At 44.0% G+C, this 17,371-nt stretch overlaps 1 protein-coding gene across 2 annotated transcripts in view; it reads left to right on the forward strand.

Annotated features, from left to right (window-relative positions):
• LOC139750419 (uncharacterized) overlaps positions 1-17,371 on the forward strand; it is a 263,814-nt gene that overhangs the window by 76,183 nt on the left and 170,260 nt on the right. The window contains exon 1 of one of the 2 annotated variants that reach the window (XM_071665197.1): positions 434-706. The exons of the other annotated variant lie outside the window; for it this stretch is intronic. The gene's annotated coding sequence lies outside the window, so the exon portion shown is untranslated. Of the gene's footprint in view, positions 1-433; positions 707-17,371 lie in introns of those variants that run through there. 2 annotated transcript variants of the gene reach the window in all.

Here is a 17,371-nt window from a genome sequence, read left to right on the forward strand (position 1 = left end):
CTGCTGCTCCCACTACTGCTGCTCCCACTGCCGCTGCTGCTGTGGCCTCTCCCCTCTCCACTCTCTAGCTCTCCCTCCTGGCTCCCCTCCCCTCCCCTCTCGCCCTCCACTCCCCTCCACTCTCTCCCTGCCTCCCCTCCCCTCTCTCCTCTTTCCCTTCCGCTCCGCAGTGTTGCCAGCATCGCGTGGCATCACACCTTCGCCAGAGATGACTGGAAAATCGATAAGGCCTCGGAAATAAGCCAACCATTCCGACGATCCACGTCGCAAAAGGGACATGAAAAAATCCCACAACTTAAAGCGACAAGACTTGAGGACAGAAAGCGGGAAGTAAATAATCTCAAACACACGTCAAAAACAAAGGCAAGTTGGTGTAGATATGGCGACAGTGAGGCACCCTCTCTCCTGACTAGGTCCAGAAGCCGTGGCTCCCGCGTTAGTTCTCCCTGGACTGTGATGGTAAGAGGAGTGTGTGTGTGTGTGCATATATACACCCGACTCCGCGCGCACACCCTTCTGTACTCTGCCTTATAATCGCGAGAGGCTGCTCCCTCTGGGATATTAAATTTTCGTGTGGCCTATGGCTGAATGAGCGACGGCCTGAGGAAGAGGAAGAGGAGGAAGAAGTGTGTAAATATCCTCGAGAAAGAGAGAGAGAGACACACACACACACACACACGACAGAGAGACAGAGAGAGAGAAAGAGGTACGTGGGAAATACATACATATCTCTTTTCACCCACCTACCACCCCGCCACACACACACACACACACACACACACACACACACACACACACACATGCCTTAAACTTTATTATTTGTTATTGATGGTGTCCGCGTAGTGCCGGGGGAGCGACGACCCCTCCGTCAGTGTATAACTCCCTCAGTTCGTTGGTGCTGTTCGTGTCTTAAGTGACCCAGGTGGTGTTCCAACCCCGGCGCCACGGCGTGGTTCGTGTGTGTGTGTGTGTGGCGTGCGTGACTTGCCCCAGCTGGCCTGGAATGAGGGATAATATGGCACGCGCTCCGCTCCCTCACAACTGCCGCACTCACCACCTCCCTGGGTCCAGGCACCGCCTCCTGCACGCCACATTCGCCACGACCTTCGTCAGGCGTGTGGCTGACGTGGCGAGTCTTCGTGTGTGTGTGTGTGTGTGTGTGTGTGTGTGTGTGTGTGTGTGTTGTGGGAAGTGAGGTTTACACTCGTGTTGCCCCGTCTCTTCACCTTGTATGCATGTGCCATGTGTTTACTCCGATGTTTGTATACACACACACACACACACACACACACACACACACACACACACGCACGAGCGCCTCCGTGGTGTAAAGGATACTGGTGCTTACCATGAGTCAGCACTGCCCCGCATGGGCTTGGGCCCATGTAGGTTCGAATCCTGGGCGCGGCAGTTGACCCACACCCAACCCAGGTGTGCATCCTCCCCTCGAGGATGGTCTATAGATGGGTATCTGGCTGAGGCTGTGTGTGTGTGTGTGTGCGTGTGCGTGTGTGTGTGTGTGTGTCCGTGTGTGTGTGTGTGTGCGTGTGTGTGTGTGTATTATGGGGAGAGAGTTTTACAATCGTGTTGCCCCGGCTTTTTACCTTGTGTATATGTACAATATCTTTACTCCTTTGTATGTGTAAACACACACACACACACATGAGTCAGCACGGGCCAGTCCGGGGTCGGACCCGTATTGGTTCGAATCCTTGGCGTGGCAGTCGGCCTACACCCAACCCAGGTGTTCGTCCTTCCCTCGGGGCTGGTCGATGAATGGGTACCTGGCTTAGGCTAGTGTGTGTGTGTGTGTGCAAGTGAGTGTTTTTTGCGTGTGAATAGACATCTTGGAGTCCTTCCTCCTTGAAGACGTCTCTCCACATACGTAACGCGATGATCTCAGAGGCGTCTTGGGGCATCTGTCAGTCTTGTATACGACCCGCCAGGGGCAACCTTGCTGTTCCCTCCTCAGTCGCTGGTGACGTCATGGGCTCCTTCCACCAACTCACGCGAGATGGCAGCAAAACACCCCTCCTCCACCCTTCCCCTCCACCACCACCACCATACCACATGACACCAACATGATCTCCTCCTCCCTCCTCCTCCCTCCTTCTTCGTCAGGAGATGACCTTCCCCAACACTGAAATCTGGGCAAACGTTCACCCTTAGGAACCCATGGAAACGTTTGTTTTACGAACACCTCAGAACGTTTTTCGTGTCGCGAGGATAAACACGAGACAATTTCACTAAGATCTTTTACAGGTTGATCAGTACAATTAAATTTGTCCTACGTAATAAAGGATATGTGGTTAAACGCGACTAGGAGTTATTTTCAGGGCCATCCACACCCACTGGCTACGTATATGGCCATCCACACCCACTGGCTACGTATGTGGCCATCCACACCCACTGGTTACGTATATTGCCGTCCACACCCACTGGTTACGTATATGGCCATCCGTAACTATAAGGAGTTCTATAGGACCATCTGAAACCATTACTCATACATGAAGAAATCTGCATCAGGAGTCATATATAAAAATGCCATGCGCTACCAGAAGTCATATATATGGCCAACAGCAAATAGGAGTTATATAGGGCCATCTGCAACCATATATAGGACCATGTGCAACCATATATAGGGCCATCTGCAACCCTATATAGGGCCATCTGTAATTATATATAGGGCCATCTGCAACCATACATAGGGCCATCTGCAACCATACATGGGGCTATCTGCAGCCATACATGGGCTATTTGCAGCCAGGAAAGTCATATATGTAAAGCCATCCTTCAGGGAAACGTACCTCGGGTTGACCACGTGAGACGTAACTGCCTTATAACGACGGATATAAGGACAAGATCACGTACGGTGCCGCAGTCTCTGGAGGGCCACGTACGGTGCCGCAGTCTCTGGAGGGCCACGTACGGTGCCGCAGGCTCTGGAGGGCCACGTACGGTGCCGCAGGCTCTGGAGGGCCACGTACGGTGCCGCAGGCTCTGGAGGGCCACGTATAGAAAGCTTGACGCAGGAGACGAACCGTGGCGTAGCAGGGCTCATTACGTACCCACACACCAGGGCCAGACGGAGGCGTACCCACACACCAGGGCCAGACGGAGGCGTACCCACACACCAGGGCCAGACGGAGGCGTACCCACACACCAGGGCCAGACGGAGGCAAGATGGAGTGAGGGACCTGGAATAAAATCGTGATTATGACAAGTGGAAACAATTCCCTATTGCTGTCTACTGCACAACAGGATAAGGATGATTGTACTCGTATATGAAACACGATAAGTTCCCAAGTGCACTTTCGTGTGATAATCACATCATTAGGGGAGATACAAGAAAGAAAAAGATACGTCAGTTGATATACTACGAAGAGACGTAGCTAGGATGCCATTTGCCACTACACTTCGAGAATCGAACCCTTGGTCCATCTGTGTGTCGGCCAGGTAGCCTAACCCGTAGGCCACGATGAGATTAAAGCAGTGGCCGAGGGGTTAAGCTACCCAACTGCCAGAGACATACGCCGGGGGTTCGACCCTTGGGAATGGAGCTAGATAATATACATGGGATACACAAAATCATTCCATAACACGGTCCCTCCGTGAATTTAACGGGATCTCCTTTCCGTCACACTGCTCTTCAAACGGTGTCACCCGTTTTCAACCCGCTTCGCAGACATACAGATCAACGTCTCTCTTTCTTATGGATATTCTGAGGCGACAATAGGCTCAGTAATTCCTTCACACATCCCGTTAGTTCAGCAGTCTGAGGGTGGTGTATATTGGCACCTGAATCTGTCGTGTCATGTGTCTATCGTTGCTCTTCTGTCTCACTCGTAGTCTTGGATCCCTTTTGAAGTCCCTCATTTTTTTTTTATTTTTCCCTCCCTCCTCCCCCTTCCTCGTTTCATCCAACACCACTCCACGACCTCTCTCTCTCTCTCTCTCTCTCTCTCTCTCTCTCTCTCTCTCTCTCTCTCTCTCTCTCTCTCCTGCACTGCATAGTCTTCATATCATCATTTTCATTTACTCATCTTTACACGTATCATTTTCCTCAGTAGTGAATATATATACGTATTTTTTTGGCCTCTGTTTGAAGTTTACGGTCAAGGATTTATGAGAGAGAGAGAGAGAGAGAGAGAGAGAGAGAGAGAGAGAGAGAGAGAGAGAGAGAGAGAGTTTTCTCAATCTTTCCTTTCACCGACGCCTTGCACAAGACTCTCCCCTGTGTGTTGTGGGTGTCGTCACAAAGTGTTTGGTAAGGTACTTGCCTTTGTGTGTGTGTGTGTGTGTGTGTGTGTGTGTGTGTGTGTGTGTGTGTGTGTGTGTGTGTGTGTGTGTGTGATATTCCTCTCATGATGGGTTGTTATATTCCTCACTAAGTTGTATTTCTCACCATCAATTTTCTGGTGGTGGTATGGCAGCCATCTGTGAAATTGTTAATTTTGCTCCATTATCATTATTATCATTATTCTTATCATTATTATTATCATTTATCATTATATGTATTATTAGTAGTAATAGTAGTAGTAGTAGTAGTAGTAGTAATAGTTGTAGTAGTAGTAGTATTTGTAGTAGTAGTAGTAGTAGTATTTTTTTTTACTATTATTGCTTCTATTAATGCCATTATCATTACTATTATCATCTCATAATAATAATGACAATAATGATAGAAATGATATTTGATAGATGATAGCAATGGTAAATATAAGTATAGCACTAAAAATAATGATAATATAATGTTTAAAGTGATTAAAAACCATACATGGATCATCAGATTACAAATGATTACAAATGAGATTACAAGTGATTACAAATGATTACAGCAACCACTGTGTTTTGGGAAGGGTCTGGCGATCATATATCTCTCAATTCAGAGAGGAAATATAGTTCCAGCATTCCTCTGTCTCAGGTGAGGAGGTAAATCCTTCTCTCTCTCTCCTGAAACTTCCAAGTTAAAGTCAGCCAAACTCCAACACCAAATGTAAGGCAGATGTGTGTGTGAATGTGTGCGTGTGTGTGTGTGAATGTGTGTGTGTGTGTGTGTGTGTGTGTGTGTGTGTGTGTGTGTTATGCTTGATTTTGGTTGAACCATACTTAAAATTTCTAATGAACACAATTTACGAAAAGCATATGGCACTTCAGATGAAACTTTTCATTGATAATTATGATCTTTCTTGAATGATGAAGGAAAATGGATTAATTAGTGTATATATATATATATATATATATATATATATATATATATATATATATATATATATATATATATATATATATATATCCGTATATCTTGTGGGAACATGTCTTATATCTGGGTTAAGTGTCATCAACTGTCCTGTATATATGATCTGCTATACCTTCTCCAGTATACATGATTTAACTGATAGATAGATAGATAGATGGATAGATAGATAGATAATGATGAACAGAGAGAGAGAGAGAGAGAGAGGAGGGTTGGGGGTGGTTAAGACCCCTTCATGGGGGCGTAGAAAGAGTCACCCAATTAAACAGAAGCTGCATATGTCCTCCTTCATAATGACTCAAGTTTTAATTGGAGAGGATTTCTTCTTTTCTTTCTTTCTTCTTTTCCTCAAAAAGGAGGAGGGATTTTCCGAAGACTTTCAAAAGAGACGTGAAGGATTTACCAAAGTGGGGGACAGTGGAGAAGGGTAAGAGGGAAGGAAAGAAGGATTCAACAGTCATGGGTTATATTCCCCAGGTCAAGTTAATGTCTATGATGTGAGGTCTTCTCCTTCGGAATGTTGGTCAGGATGGAGACGAAGATGGTGGGGAGAAGGCCATGACTGGATGGATGTATCTTGTACCATAAGACTTTCTCTTTCCATCTCCCTATTCTGGATGATCTCTCAATGTGTCACCTTTGGTGATAGAGGCAATACACTGGTACACTGATGGGATGAGAGGTAAGAATGAGATATTTGAGAGAGAGAGAGAGAGAGAGAGAGAGAGAGAGAGAGAGAGAGAGAGAGAGAGAGAGAGAGAGAGAGAGTGTCTGTTACTTCGACATTAAGAAGACCCACACCACACAGACCCCAAGGTCTATGGGAGGTGGTGTGTTCTGCAACACTAAGGATAGCAAAGCAAGAGACAGACAGACAGAGAGACAGAACCTACCTCCCTACCTACCTAACCTACAAGTACCTACGAGACCTTGCAAAGGTGGGAAGACTAGCGCGTTGCGCTCCCCACCAAGAGATGACGGAAGGGAATACATTCACACCTTCAGAAGGCCTCACTTGCCTACCAGCAGTGTGGCCACCACGTTACCCATCCCCAGACGACCTGAATTGCGGCACTGAAGCAAAGAAATACACAAGGATGTCTATCCTACTATCCCCAGCATATGAGGGTGATCTCGTGCCTTAGGATAGACAGGAGGATAGATTTACATATGACCCCTAGGGATAGGGGACGAAGTACTACTCATCCGTCTCCTGCATGTTGTAGAGGGCGAGTGTGAGGGAAGGAAGGAGGGAGGGAGGGAGGGAGGGGAAGCTTAGGGTGCTGGAAATACACCCTCACTGTATTCAGAAAAGGAAACAGAGGAAGGAGCCAAGCGAGTGTTCATCCTTAAGTCATCTGTTCCTGGCGGAGCCTTGCTGTGGGGGGAGGGAGTTAGCAGTTCAAGGAAAAATGAAATAATCTTTTATATCAAACATAAAATCAAGATATATATATATATATATATATATTTTTTTTTTTTTTTTATACTTTGTCGCTGTCTCCCGCGTTTGCGAGGTAGCGCAAGGAAACAGACGAAAGAAATGGCCCAACCCCCCCCCCCCCATACACATGTACATACATACGTCCACACACGCAAATATACATACCTACACAGCTTTCCATGGTTTACCCCAGACGCTTCACATGCCTTGCTTCAATCCACTGACAGCACGTCAACCCCTGTATACCACATGACTCCAATTCACTCTATTTCTTGCCCTCCTTTCACCCTCCTGCATGTTCAGGCCCCGATCACACAAAATCTTTTTCACTCCATCTTTCCACCTCCAATTTGGTCTCCCTCTTCTCCTCGTTCCCTCCACCTCCGACACATATATCCTCTTGGTCAATCTCTCCTCACTCATTCTCTCCATGTGCCCAAACCATTTCAAAACACCCTCTTCTGCTCTCTCAACCACGCTCTTTTTATTTCCACACATCTCTCTTACCCTTACGTTACTTACTCGATCAAACCACCTCACACCACACATTGTCCTCAAACATCTCATTTCCAGCACATCCATCCTCCTGCGCACATCTCTATCCATAGCCCACGCCTCGCAACCATACAACATTGTTGGAACCACTATTCCCTCAAACATACCCATTTTTGCTTTCCGAGATAGTGTTCTCGACTTCCACACATTTTTCAAGGCTCCCAAAATTTTCGCCCCCTCCCCCACCCTATGATCCACTTCCGCTTCCATGGTTCCATCCGCTGACAGATCCACTCCCAGATATCTAAAACACTTCACTTCCTCCAGTTTTTCTCCATTCAAACTCACCTCCCAATTGACTTGACCCTCACCCCTACTGTACCTAATAACCTTGCTCTTATTCACATTTACTCTCAACTTTCTTCTTCCACACACTTTACCAAACTCAGTCACCAGCTTCTGCAGTTTCTCACATGAATCAGCCACCAGCGCTGTATCATCAGCGAACAACAACTGACTCACTTCCCAAGCTCTCTCATCCCCAACAGACTTCATACTTGCCCCTCTTTCCAGGACTCTTGCATTTACCTCCCTTACAACCCCATCCATAAACAAATTAAACAACCATGGAGACATCACACACCCCTGCCGCAAACCTACATTCACTGAGAACCAATCACTTTCCTCTCTTCCTACACGTACACATGCCTTACATCCTCGATAAAAACTTTTCACTGCTTCTAACAACTTGCCTCCCACACCATATATTCTTAATACCTTCCACAGAGCATCTCTATCAACTCTATCATATGCCTTCTCCAGATCCATAAATGCTACATACAAATCCATTTGCTTTTCTAAGTATTTCTCGCATACATTCTTCAAAGCAAACACCTGATCCACACATCCTCTACCACTTCTGAAACCGCACTGCTCTTCCCCAATCTGATGCTCTGTACATGCCTTCACCCTCTCAATCAATACCCTCCCATATAATTTACCAGGAATATATATATATATATATATATATATATATATATATATATATATATATATATATATATATATATATATATATATATATATATATTCCTAAGAGTCCACGGGGAAAACGAAACACGATAAGTTCCCAAGTGCACTTTCGTGTAATAATCACATCAAAATATATATGACGTTACAGGACTCCACCTGTTTGTGGCTATACTTTGACCATGAAGTCAGTAGACCAAAAGCAGCACAATGTCGTCGATCTTCTCACTTGAAAGGAGTTCAACATTCCCCTGCTACTGACTGTAACGCAGCCTTTGAGGGGGTGGAGTTACAGGAGCTTGATTTAGAGGTTCCTAAGACTGTATGATTAACATATTACATATATATATGTGTGCATATATATGTACGCAGGCGCATGTGTCTGTCATTATTTCCGTCGAGTTCAAGTCTCTGAAATATTAATGTTTAACATACACTAAACTCAAGAATACCTGCAAACAGTCATAAAATATGCATTGAAACAATTGCGATATCTATTGACACAGCAGATTGCTTCGCCTTTGATATAGCCCACACGCCGGATCGCGAGCGGCCAGCGAAGAAAATTTCTATGTTCTATTACCTACTTTACCATCATGACGGACATGTCGACATATTCAAAGTTTTAGCTTTTTATTTTGGCTTTTTATGTTAGCTTTTTTTTCTGTTATGTTGTTGTGCGTTGATTATTATCATTGATAATGTCCTCATCGTGTGTATTAATGCATTCCCGTCTCATTCTTACCATTTTTTAATACCAATCTCCCAGATTTGTTTGCATTGTATCTCTCGGCCCATGTCATTTTCACTCGCTTGCCATATTTAAGAAAGTGGCTTGTGGATCATAATGTAAGCTTAATTAATCCAATTAATTATATATAAATGGAATGAATTTACATAAGTGGAATGCGTGGTTCAGGCCTCTCACCCTCCTGCATGTTCAAGTCTTTTTCCCTCCATTCTTCCATCTCCCATTTAGTGACTTTCTCCTTCTATCCCTCTGTTACAGTCACGTATAGCCTCGTTGTCAACCTCTCCTCACGCATTCTCTCCATATATATATATATATATATATATATATATATATATATATATATATATATATATATATATATATATATATATACAAACACAGGAAGGGCAAAACTCTGCATCACAGTGAACACCTCCACAGAGAGAGAGAGAGAGAGAGCAAAGCTCTGCACGACGGGAAGAATAAGATCGAAGCATTTCCAGCTTTTCCTTTATTTGGAATGTAAATTGAAGGAGGAACGATATTTGCATCTCTGGTCGTGTTGTTGCGACAATACGGAGCCAACCAAACTTTACCAGATCGCGGTGTTTCAGCTACGTCTCTTCGTTGTATTATATCAACTGACTGTTGTACTTCTCTCTTGTGTCTCCCCTGATGATGTGAGTATTACACGAAAGTGCACTTGGGAACTTATCGTGTTTCATTTTCCCCCGTGGACTCATAGGAATATCTTGATCACGAGCTAAATTGTGATCCTTTCCAATATATATATATATATATATATATATATATATATATATATATATATATATATATATATATATATATATATATATGTTGTAATTATTGAAGACGAGAGGATACTGTGGTGGCATGTGACCTGACCTTGTCGTTTGCAGTGTTAGCAGCAGGTCTGGGCCAGCTGTAGGGTATGTCGACTGGCTACCCCACCCTTCTCTCTCTCTCTCTCTCTCTCTCTCTCTCTCTCTCTCTCTCTCTCTCTCTCTCTCTCTCTCTCTTTTCTAACTCTCAATCCGTTTTGATTGGTGATCCTCCAATGTCGAATGAGCATCTACATTTCAAATGTGTATTCCGTCCGCTCGTATAATTTCTATGTGAGAGTGGGAATGGGAGAGGGAGGGGGGAGTGGGAATGGGAGAGGGGAAGGGGAGAGGGGAAGGGTGTGTGTGTGTGAGGGGTTCGTTATCGAACTGTGAGACACATTGCATGCATTTCCCTACCCCCCACCCAACCCCACAACCCCCCCCTCCCAGGCACTGCGTTAGATATCAGGGTAATGTAATTTTGTGTCACCATGTCCGAGGGGGGTGTAATTAATTCCCCCCTCCTCCCCTCCCCCCCCCGTTATCATAATTACATTTACTTCTTCAAGCCATCGATGCATGTTAAGACACACCCACACAGTCAACGTCCCATTTATTCTCTCAGTAATGTACTATACTTCCTAATTGTGTTAGTCAAGCATTTATTCAATTAGTGATTAACTTGATAATCATTTTTCTAATTCATTCATTTCATTTTTCACTTATATGATTATTTTCCAATTACATTTTCATTCATGTCCAAATTCCCTTTCAAATCATGAGATGTATTTAGGCAATTCTTTTCTCTTTTTTTTTTTGAGAAATTCTGAACATATTTCTCCATTCGTACAGAAGAGGCTGTAGACATGTTCTGTGTGTTAATTTTCCACGAAGTTCTTATTACATTCCTGGGGTGAAAGGTCAAAAGTGAGTACGGTAGTGATGCGTAGGGGGGGTGGTGTGAGGCTGGTGTTATGTGCTACCACTGTGTTGTGTATGGGATAAGTGTGGTGTTAAGTGCTTCAACAGTGCTGTGTAGGTGATAAGTGTGGTGTTAAGTGCTACTAAAGTGTTATTTATGTGGTAAGTGTCGTGTTAAGTGCTATTACAGTGTTGTGTATGTGATAAGTGTGGTGTTAAGTCCTATTACAGTGTTGTGTATGTGATAAGTGTGGTGTTAAGTGCTTCAACAGTGTTGTGTATGTGATAAGTGTGGTGTTAAGTGCTACCAAAGTGTTGTGTATGTGATAAGTGTGGTGTTAAGTGCTACCAAAGTGTTGTGTATGTGATAAGTGTGGTGTTAAGTGCTACCACAGTGTTGTATGGGTGGTAAGTGTGGTTAACACGGGTGCTACCAGGCGCCAGAGTTGAGCCTTGTGGTCGTAACAGCGATGTCGGCAACTGGGGTAATTGTGGTGGTAGTTGTGGTAGTAGTGGTAGTTGTGGTGGTGGTGAGGAGAGAGAGAGAGAGAGAGAGAGAGAGAGAGAGAGAGAGAGAGAGAGAGAGAGAGAGAGTATAGCAGGCCAGCAAGATGATCTCGGGGGGAGAAACACACACACACACACACACTCCCTCCTGCCCAGGACTCATACCCTGTGACATTATCCTCACCCCACTGCCGCCGCTGCCTTCCTTCAAGCCCACATGGACTGGTTTGAGCGCCGTGTCGCGGGAATATCGACCGTCTCTGGTTCATGCCAGTGCCGAGACATGATCGTGTTCGCCTTGTCATGTAGCGGAAGCGTTCGGTGCGATGACGTAAGGTGGTTTCGCTCTCCCTCTGACGTCCTCAGACTCGCTGTGGCCTGGACATATTGGACATAGTGTGGACACTGTGGCCTGGACATATTGGACATAGTGTGGACACTGTGGCCTGGACATATTGGACATAGTGTGGACACTGTGGCCTGGACATATTGGACATATTGTGGATTGGACATATTGGGCATATTGTGGACACTGTGGCCTGGACATATTGGACATAGTGTGGACACTGTGGCCTGGACATATTGGACATAGTGTGGACACTGTGGCCTGGACATATTGGACATAGTGTGGACACTGTGGCCTGGACATATTGGGCGTATTGTGGACACTGTGGCCTGGACATATTGGACATAGTGTGGACACTGTGGCCTGGACATATTGGACATATTGTGGACACTGTGGATTGGACATATTGTGGACACTGTGGATTGGACATATTGTGAACACTGTGGCCTGGACATATTGTAGACATTGTGGATTGGACATATCATATGGAAAACGTGCGTAAATTGATTTCCAGGCATACATATCGAATGGAAAATGGAATGAATGAAAAACGAAGGATTCTTGATCTCTCACCAGTAGGGATACAAATGAGAAATTTTTGTGTTGGGGATTATATCCTGATAGATTAATTAATATTAAAAGATATGTATACTGGTGCTGGAGACATGGAGGGGGTCGAAGGTTTCAACAAACCGATGCTCGAGCTGTTGGGGAGGTGGCAAATGTACATAGTTCAGCTCCACACTTAACTACTGCTGACCAGTAATTTGCATGTTAATGAGGAGAGTGAGACATGAGGAAAATGAGTGTATACATCTGCATGTTAATGAGGAGAGTGAAGCATGAGGAAAATGAGTGTACATCTGCATGTTAATGAGGAGAATAAAACATGAGGAAAATGAGTGTATACATCTGCATGTTAATGAGGAGAGTGAAGCATGAGGAAAATGAGTGTACATCTGCATGTTAATGAGGAGAATAAAACATGAGGAAAATGAGTGTATACATCTGCATGTTAATGAGGAGAGTGAAGCATGAGGAAAATGAGTGTACATCTGCATGTTAATGAGGAGAGTGAAGCATGAGGAAAATGAGTGTACATCTGCATGTTAATGAGGAGAATAAAACATGAAAATAAAGGTAAGATTCCAAAGAAAGATGCTCAAGCGACACACACAAACACACACACACACACACACACACGTACGTACGTACAAGAGATTCCAAGTCCCTTAGGCAAGGTTGAGGACAAAGAAATCCGATAGCTTTCACATCTTCCTCTGTACACGTTCTGATCCCATTCGAAGCGATGGGCTAAGAGCTGAGCATCGTTTCCCAGCGCTACACACACGACTCACTCTTATAATTATTGACAAAATGCCACGCTCTCACATCCCTCGAACAGGGTGTCAGTTAAAGTCTAGATCACCATCAGAAACAATGGAATTACGTCCATCTTTCTCAAAGTGGTCCTCAGTATTTTCACTCTGTCATCCATATTTTTCCATTTTGATAGTGTTTCAGTGTTTATATATATATATATATATATATATATATATATATATATATATATATATATATATATATATGTATAATATGTATATAAATCCTCATGAATTGATATCGATGGTTACTTGATTACCTCATTTGCATGTAGCTGTTACTACTAGTGTTACTAGCATTACTAGTACTACTGGTCTTGCTAGTGATGCTAGTGCTACCACTATCACTAGTTCCAACGGCACTAGGGCCAGTTTGATAAGACTGAATTGGGGAGGGCGATTGTAAAGCGCTTGTTGGGTTATTTCTATAAGTGTTTTGTCATTGTTACATTTGATAGGAGCTGGTCTGTAATGAGAGGTTACTTAAAAAAGTGTGGGACAAGGGTAAGTATTGTATGACTACTATGGAGCTAGTGACTAGCTATGACTACAATGGTGCTAGTGACTAGTTATGGAGTAGTTTGGATGCCAGGGGTTCTAATGCTGTTGTATAGAAGTGAGTGCCGAATATATTGTGTTGAGTCTTCCACTAGACGAATCTCTGTCTCACTGCGAAGGTGTTGAGTGTTCATGATTGTGGGTTTTTCTGAGGGCACCCATATATCTTCTCTTTTGCGGTTTGAGATTCTGTTCCATTTTGAAAAGGGGGCCAAAGACCAGGCAGGTGAGGCGTAGTATTAGAGTTGATGAATGATTGGTATAAGGGTGTTAAAACTATTGTTTTCCTTGTCCAAATCCAGTGCCCTGTTAGTGTTCTGAGGTCATTATAGTCTGTGCGTTGGTGTTGTGTTGATGTTATAAGCGTGGGGAATGAGTGTGTGTGTGTGTGTGTGTCGTATGTGATACCTAGAATGGTTTGGTTGTTTGTTAACTGGGACTAATTGTCCATTCAAAGGTGCCTGGAGGGTGTGAGTTGGATTCGAGTCTGAGTCAACTGTAGTGTCAAGGGGAGTGTGATGTGATCGGGAAGTCGTGGGCTTAAGACACGACCTTAGGGAGAAAGGAAAGATTCCTCACTTGGCTCCTTGTGCTGTTCCTTCTTTTGGAAAGTAATACAGGAGAGGAGGATTTCCAACCACCATGGCTCACGCCACTCATAGTCGCCTTTTACGACAAGCAGGAAATGCATGGACAGTACTTTATCTCCCTTATCCACAGAGATTATATATATATATATATATATATATATATATATATATATATATATATATATATATATATATATATATATATATATATAGGGGGTAGGGGATAGGGGAGAAAGAATACTTCCCACGTATTCCCTGCGTGTCGTAGAAGGCGACTAAAAGGGGAGGGAGCGGGTGGCTGGAAATCCTCCCCTCTCATTATTTTTTTTTTTTTTTCCAAAAGAAGGAACAGAGAAGGGGGCCAGGTGAGGATATTCCCTCAAAGGCCCAGTCCTCTGTTCTTGACGCTACCTCGCTGCCGCGGGAAATGGCGAATAGTATGAAAGAAAGAATATATAGATAGATAGATAGATAGATAGATATATCAAACCTTTTTGTCACGAAATACACGTAGCCACATCTTTCATTCTCCAGAATATTCATTCCCTTTCCACTGTGGCTAAAAAAGAAATATTCAGTATTCAAATATTTCAATATTCTCTCGAGAAATATTGTTGTCGACCGCGTCCTCTATACAGGCGGACAATGTAAATAAGAGCGTGTTGAAAAAAAAAAAAAAACTTTTTCCTTTTTTTTTGTTTTTGGGTTGAAATGTTCGTGTCTGAAAGTTCATGGAACAAATCTTTTAACTTCACCTTTTTTTTTTCTTTTATTTTTACCAGACGCTTTTTTTTTTTCAGACTTACAAAGTTAAGTGACAAAAAAAAAAGAATTGATATTCTTCTAAATAGTCGTGTTCCTTCCCTACTTAGATTCCAGACACGTGGATCAAGCAATCGGCCTTGGCATATGATCATGACCAACATATATGTTTCTATTGGACACTTCAATGAAAACCAAGACATTATCGGCTCATATAAGACGATCTAGGTTTTCATAGGATCTGGCGACTTGTTTAAACGCTTTCCTTGCGGTGCGATATGTAATCCAACACTGGTTTTTTTCTTATGTTTTACCCCCATCTTCATTTCTCTGCCTGCTTACGTGCCGTATTTTAGCTAAATAATGCTGCATTTCTTCGTGATTCAAGCGAAGCTCCGTAGGTCTGAGGGTGTTCTGCTAACTGAAATACATCGATGGATACGATTCTCGTCAATATTCGTCAGCTCAAGTCGTTGCGTACATCAAGTGTATATCCTCAGCTCAAGTCGTTGCGTCCATCAAGTGTATATACTCAGCTCAAGTCGTTGCGTCCATCAAGTGTGTATCCTCGGCTCAAGTCGTTGCGTCCATCAAGTGTATATACTCAGCTCAAGTCGTTGCGTCCATCAAGTGTATATCCTTAGCTCAAGTCGTTGCGTCCATCAAGTGTATATCCTCAGTTCAAGTCGTTGCGTCCATCAAGTGTATATCCTCAGTTCAAGTCGTTGCGTCCATCAAGTGTATATCCTCAGTTCAAGTCGTTGCGTCCATCAAGTGTATATCCTCAGTTCAAGTCGTTGCGTCCATCAAGTGTATATCCTCAGCTCAAGTCGTTGCGTCCATCAAGTGTGTATCCTCCAAGATAAACAAACCAGAGTTGGTTACGGGTCTTGTCAGCGATGTCTCAAGGCGCCTTTCCCTTCCCTCTCCCTTCCCTTCCCTTTCTTTCCCTTCCTCTCCAGGAATTCCATTGGACGCACCTTAATCGCCACCTGGTTAAGTTAGTTAACCGGAAAGTTACGCCTTCCAAGTTAGCGAGCTAACTTGACCAGAGCTTGTTACGTGCGCCTGGAGAGCGTTGGCAATGAGACACTGGTTGGTCGATATTGATCACATAATAGTGCTTAACCATCAAAGACCACTCTACGTACAGGGTTAAAAGACTGGATCTTCTCCTTTTTGCTTGTTCTGGAAGAACAAAACCAGTTCAATGGGTGTATTTCAGTGTCTAATGGTTGTTATACATAACAGTGATAGACTGGTCGAATGTGGGAACAGATGAGACTTAACTGAAATAACCTCTAAGTACACACAGCACAAAAGCGATCTTCACATCAGTGAACGATAGGTCTCAGAATGATCACATGTTAACCTTAAGAGATTGGTATGCTCTCAGATTGTTTCGTCCTTATGTCATAATTTGTCACTTAGAAAGTGTCAAGATAGTTTTTGTGCTGTGTGTACATATGATACACGTTTTTACCCTTACCACAGCAGAATATGATATATAACATGAATGTCATCCATAGACACAGTACATAGATGTTCGTGAGACAATGAGGAAGAATGAGGAACCCCCTTCAAGAAAAATCCCCCCCCCCCCCCCCCGAAAGTTAATGAGGATCATCCATCAGTTTGAGAAGTCTAACGAAAAAGATATTGAGCTCGGTAATTGGAGATGCGATTCCCAGAGAGTCGGTGGGTCTGCAGTGGTAATACGTCGAACCCTTGGGTTTGTGGTTGGAAGGTGGGGAGAGGACGTTGGGGTCAAGAAGAGAGGCGACCCCAGCAGAGAGGCGGGAAGACCCCAATCAGTTGATGTATTGCCTTAACGAAGAGAAGACCTGTGGCCACGACCAGCGGACGTGGCCAGCTTCCTAAGCACTGCAGGAAGGAGCACAGAGTGGTCGGAAGGACTCCTGGGGCAGGGAGGGTAAAGTAAGGTGAGGGATCTGTCTCCAAAGAACCTCTTTAATTAAGGATTTCAACTTTCGCTGAAAGATAGGCTACATATTGACGTTATATGTCTAATAATATTCTTCCCAGAAGGCCAGTGAGGGATTATATTTTGACCCAGCTTCCCTTCGATAATACCTTGACCCAAGACTCTCTAAACCTTCCCCCACTCACTGGTTCCATCCAATATCTCCCGGTCTATAAACAGGAAGAATTTTGCTCGCGCCATCTTCCTACAAGACTCCAGGAAGTCAAAACAAAGCCGACACAATACATCATGCTAGTCACATCCTTATCATGAATGTCTCACTGTTCAGTCGATCTATTTTTCTGCGTCAGGAAACTACGTCGTCCCGAACTTTTACAGCCAATAATCTGTGAACGCCAGAGAGTCACATCCATATTTCCGATAACGTCGTCGTCTCTTGGGCAAAAATGAATTTATCAAAACCAGAGCCATCTAGGGGTGGGGGATCTCCTGTGGAGGAGGAGGTGTGGTATCTGTTTGAGGGATGAACCTCACCAGAGACGGACACTATCGTAGCTATC

Source organism: Panulirus ornatus, chromosome 9 (assembly GCF_036320965.1).
Source record: "Panulirus ornatus isolate Po-2019 chromosome 9, ASM3632096v1, whole genome shotgun sequence".
In the NCBI taxonomy this organism is placed as follows: domain Eukaryota; kingdom Metazoa; phylum Arthropoda; class Malacostraca; order Decapoda; family Palinuridae; genus Panulirus; species Panulirus ornatus.